The 5,578-nt window shown below is 44.8% G+C and overlaps 1 long non-coding RNA gene across 1 annotated transcript; it reads right to left on the reverse strand.

The window, feature by feature from the left end:
* Window positions 1-3,479: 3,479 nt before the first annotated feature.
* On the reverse strand, window positions 3,480-4,915 carry LOC118894415. The gene is made up of 2 exons (XR_005019710.1): window positions 4,643-4,915; window positions 3,480-4,166 (listed from the first exon to the last, which is right to left on the reverse strand). It is a non-coding gene; the product is annotated as an uncharacterized LOC118894415 (long non-coding RNA).
* Window positions 4,916-5,578: the final 663 nt, after the last annotated feature.

Here is a 5,578-nt window from a genome sequence, read left to right on the forward strand (position 1 = left end):
CTTTTAAGCACTGGTCTGGCCTAGAATTGGCCTCCAGCAGGCCTGTAACACACAATCCGGTGATAGGTGAGGATTCAAGTCAAAGGAAAGCTGTAAACTTTGCAAACGGATCCCCCCACCTACCCACAGACACTGTCCCTGCCACAGCTGCCCCTCTCCTCTGACACACACACACACACACACACACACACACACACCATGAATGACATGGGGTCAGGGTCCTTCCTATTTGAACACCATTGCAGACCTTTTGTTCTGGTGCCTTTTGTAAAACCCTTAGGGTGTGCTTTCACCTTTGGAATGACTGTCTCTGTCTCTCTGCCTTTGTTCTATTGTCACCATAAAGTTTAATGGTTTAAAAGTCTCTGGCTGAGACTTGCCAGAGTGGTTCAAATAGAACTAACAAACAAGTAAGGAGGCACCGGGTGAGCTAACTCTCTGCAAGGGGTGGATTTGCTGGGAGAAAAGAAAAGGGAGGGAGAGAAAGATGAATGAGGTGGCCTTGGCCTCAAGGGACTTGGAGCACCCTGAGGGGGAAGAGAAGGGAGCTTGCTTGAAGCTTAAATGACCAACCAGCAGAAGATTTCAGTAAGACTTGTCAACTGAAGAAGAACACACAACCTAAAAGTCGCGAGTTGCGTTTTATTCAGGGACCTTACTAAAGACTATAGCCCGAGAGACAGCCTCTCAGATGACTCTGGGGAACTGCTCCAAAGAGGTAAGGGAGGTGCCAGGATATATAGGAGTTTCTGTTGAGAAAAAAAAAAAATGTAGTCAAACATCAAAAGGTTACTGCTAATCATAAAAAACAGACACCTCAAATTAATGATTTTAGTGCCTTTCTATGTGTGGGAAGATGCAGGACTCTGGGCTCATTGAAATTATTCCTTTGACATGTATCTTATCTGTCCAGGGCCAGAGTATCCTTTTTTCTCCATCCTGAATTTTCCTCAGGGCACACTGTTGGGGAGGCTACAGTGTCTGATGGTGGGCAACATTAGTTCTTTTTTTTTTTCAACATCTTTATTAGAGTATAATTGCTTTACAATGGTGTGTTTCTGCTTTATAACAAAGTGAATCAGCTATGCATATACATATATCCCCATATCCCCTCCCTCTTGCGTCTCCCTCCCTCCCACCCTCCCTATCCCACCCCTCTAGATGGACACAAAGCACCGAGCTGATCTCCCTGTGCTATGTGGTTGCTTCCCACTAGCTATCTATTTTACGTTTGGTAGTGTATATATGTCCATGCCACTCTCTCACTTCGTCCCAGCTTACCCTTCCCCCTCCCCGTATCCTCAAGTCCATTCTCTAGTATGGAGAATACTAGTATAAAGTCTGCATCTTTATTCCTGTCCTGCCCCTAGGTTCTTCGTGACCATTTTTTTTTTTTAGATTCCATATATATGTGTTAGCATATGGTATTTGTTTTTCTCTTTGTGACTTACTTCACTCTGTATGACAGACTCTAGGTCCGTCCACCTCAGATAACTCAATTTCGTTTCTTTTTACGGCTGAGTAATATTCCATTGTATATATGTGTCACATCTTCTTTATCCATTCATCTGTCCATGGACACTTAGGTTGCTTCCATGTCCTGGCTATTGTAAATAGAGCTGCAGTGAACATTGTGGTACATGACTCTTTTTGAATTATGGTTTTCTCAGGGTATATGCCCAGTAGTGGGATTGCTGGATCGTATGGTAGTTCTATTTTTAGTTTTTTAAGGAACGTCCATACTGTTCTCCATAGTGGCTGTATCAATTTACATTCCCACCAACAGTACAAGAGGGTTCCCTTTTCTCCACACCCTCTCCAGCATTTATTGTTTGTAGATTTTTTGATGATGGCCATTCTGACTGGTGTGAGGTGATGCCTCATTGTAGTTTTGATTTGCATTTCTCTAATGATTAATGATATTGAGCATTCTTTCATGTGTTTGTTGGCAATCTGTATATCTTCTTTGGAGAAATGTCTAAATGTAAGGCCAGACACTATAAAACTCTTAGAGGAAAACATAGGCAGAACACTCTATGACATAAATCACAGCAAGATCCTTTTTGACCCACCCCCTAGAGAAATGGAAATAAAAACAAAAATAAACAAATGGGACCTAATGAAACTCAAAAGCTTTTGCACAGCAAAGGAAACCATAAACAAGACGAAAAGACAACCCTCCGAATGGGAGAAAATATTTGCCAATGAAGCAACTGACAAAGGATTAATCTCCAAAATTTACAAGCAGCTCATGCAGCTCAACATCAAAAAAACAAACAACCCAATCCAAAAAACATTAGTTCTTTACTGAAATGGAAGACAACACTTTTTGTCAGCAACTTGAAGATGACTGACCACAGAAGGGTGGTCACAGTGAAGTACGTGACGTCCTCAGGGCTGGAGCCCACCCTTGGGTGAAGGGTAGAGTGTCAGAGAGGGTTTCCTCTTCCCCGGAACTGGTGCCAACTGAAGAAAATTTGGTCTCACCTGTGTCGTGTGAGGCTTAATGCACAAGTCACAAAACACATTCCCTCATGAGCCAGGTAAGGCAGGAGTTATCGGTGCCAGTAAACAGATGAGGAAGCTGAGGGTCAGGGAAGCATGGTAAGCTGCCCACGACACCAGACTAAGTCAGTAAAGGACGCATCCAGACCCCTGAAGGCAAGGCCAAGCCAAAGATTGGGCTGGGCATGGGGGATGGGGAGGGCACAGGTGGTTACTCCTGGGTCTGCAGAAAAGGGACAAATAAAAGAAGGGAAGGGTAAAGTATGGTCTCTGCCCCCCAAAAGCAGCTTCAGGAGAAGCAAGCTCAGGTAATTCACAGCAGAGCATCAGAGAAGGAGAGGGAGGCCGGGAGGGGGGATATGCAGGGGGAGTGGGAGGGGACACACTTGTTGGCGGGGATGGGAGGGGGGCACAAATGGTGTTTACCGCTGGTTGAGAGAGAAAAATTTCTGGTACCGGGTAAGAGAAACCTCAAAAACTTTCAATTCCAGAACTGACTTTCTGTTTCAGAGATCATTCAACTCTCTTTAGTTTTATCTTTTTTTTTTTTTTTTAAATCTTAAGTCAGTTCTATTCTTTTTAATACCTTGAAGTTAAGACAGGAAGGGAATAGCAGCCACTAGTCACCCAGTGCCTACCGTGCTGTGGGAACACTGCTGTGACCTCACTGAACCTCTCAGCCACCTTCACAGGCTTCTACAGTCATCCCCCATGTTATAATTGGGGAAACTGAGGCACGAAACGTTCAAGTACCTAGCTCAAGGCCACTCAGCAAACAAGTGGCAGAGCTGAGATGTGACCCAGGGCTGGCTTGTTTTGTCCGAAGCTGGTTGCCTCCGATACTCCAACACATGGAGCATCTGCCGCCTTGGCTCCACTCCTGCCCGTCTTCACAAGATCCCTGTGACTTAGAGATTGCTCTTATTCTGAAGTAAACACTTTTTTTCCCATCACTACAAAAGTAAAACATATCTATTTTGGAAATTTTTTAATGTGTAGAAAAACACAAAGAGGAAAATTAAAATTCTCTCTAATCCCACAACCCCAAACTAAGCACCGTTAACATCTGGGGGGGACACCCTTCCAGTCTTTCTTCTGTCTATCTACATGCAAATGTAATAAAAATTACCACCACACTCTGTGGTAATTTTTAACAGCTTTATGGAGATATAAATGACAAGACTGGACATATTTAAAGTGTACAATTTGATGAATTTTGACACGTGTACATCTGTGAAATGCCACCACAGTCAAGATACTGAACACACTGTCATCCCCAAACAATTCCTTGAGGCCCTTTTATATCCCTCCTTCCCTCCAGTCGCCTCCCAGTGAGGCCGTTACTGAGTGCAAGCTCATACTGCCTGCTGCACGACAGGCCAATAAATAGAGAGACGAGTTGCTGGGGCAAGGAACAGCAACCTCATTCGGAAAGTCAGCAGACCGAGAAGATGGTGGACTAGTGTCTCAAAGAACCATCTTCCCTGAGTTAGAATTCAGTCCTCTTTTATACTAAAAAGGGAGGGGGTGTGATTGGTTGCTGCAAACTTCGTGGTGAAGGAATCCTTTGTTCTCGCAGCTGTCCAGGTAGGTCTGGCTACAGTGTTCGTATAAACCTCCAACAAGGCAAAAGATATTCTCTGTTCTGCAACTTTTTCTCTCTATATGAATGGAAAAGTGTTATACCTTTAAAGATCAGAGCCTTGAGAATGGGCTATTCTGTATCTTTCAGGCTGTAGGCAACATTCTTTTAGTTATTAACTTGTAGCAAAAGCAATAGCATACAAAGGTTAAAGTAAAACATCCAGTATGGAGTTAGATTTATTCTTCGCTATTACAAGGTCAGTGTCACAGGCCTGGTAGCAGGCACCTGGCAAGGGCTTGCCTAAGCCCTGGCTCTCAGCCATGGTGTGCTTCAAGGAGCACGAACAATGCCACCTTCTGAGGTCAAAGGGTGCTTTTGATTTTGTCAGCCTCCTCCAGCAGTGTGACCTCCCAGTGGACCTGCTCCCCTCCTCCCTGGGCTCTCAGCCCTCTACCTCTAACCAGCCCTGCAGACCTGCCTCCTTGGATCTGAATCTCCCAGTTCCCTGAAGTCGGCCCCACCTCCCCCTCGAGCTGTTAATCTCTTCCGTACGTTAAGGTTGCTGGGGTCCCCAGTCTCACGTGTCACAGGCATGTCCTTGGCTTTTGTTGCCTCTCCAGGTGGAGTAGGAGCTGGGGTGGAGTCATCCGTCTTTGAGGGGGTGCAGCAGGTTCCCCGAGAAGTACCCATACTTGCTTTTTGCTGCTTTCGACAGACATCTTTCTGAATCTCGTTACTCACGCGCTTTGGTGAGCAGATTTCCTGAACGTAATTTAATCTTTTCTCTATGACTCAAGGCTCTCTTGGCAACCACATTTGCTAATGTCAGATGGCTGATGGAGTGTGCAGTGTGGGTGGAGGGGAGAAAAACCCCAGCGGTTTTACTGGAACCTGCTTTCGTGCAAAGGCCACACATGTCCTCCAGCCTCAGAAGGGGGGAGGTAGTTTTGTTTCTGCCTGGCCTATTGGCAGCCTAACATGCAACCAATTTATTAGCTAACCAAGAGCTGAAACAACCATCTCTTAAATGGTTTTCTCATCCCGCATCAAATTAACATCATAGGCACCCGGATTTGTACAGTGACAGTTCTCAGTGCCCTTTCACACACATTTTCTCTTCTGATCTTCACAATAACCCTGTGAGAATAGCAGGGCAGGTTCTCTTGCCCATTTTAGATTCCTGCTACACAGCAGTGTCAAAAATCGATTCCAGGTCCATTAACAGGCAGAATATAAACCCTTAAGAAAGGTATATAGGAGTATATCTTTGTGACCTTGGGGTGCAAAGAATTTCTTGAGAGCACTAACTGTTAAGAAAAAGATGAATAAATTCCACTACATTAGAATGAAAGCTGATAATGATGTGTCAGTGTAGGTAAATCAATGGTAACAAATATACCATCTTGGTGGAGGACGTTGGCAGTGGGGGAGCTGTGCCTGTGTGGGGAGCCGGCAGTATATGAGAAACTCTCTGTACTTTCTGCTTCA

Source organism: Balaenoptera musculus, chromosome 4 (genome assembly GCF_009873245.2).
Source record: "Balaenoptera musculus isolate JJ_BM4_2016_0621 chromosome 4, mBalMus1.pri.v3, whole genome shotgun sequence".
Taxonomy (NCBI): domain Eukaryota; kingdom Metazoa; phylum Chordata; class Mammalia; order Artiodactyla; family Balaenopteridae; genus Balaenoptera; species Balaenoptera musculus.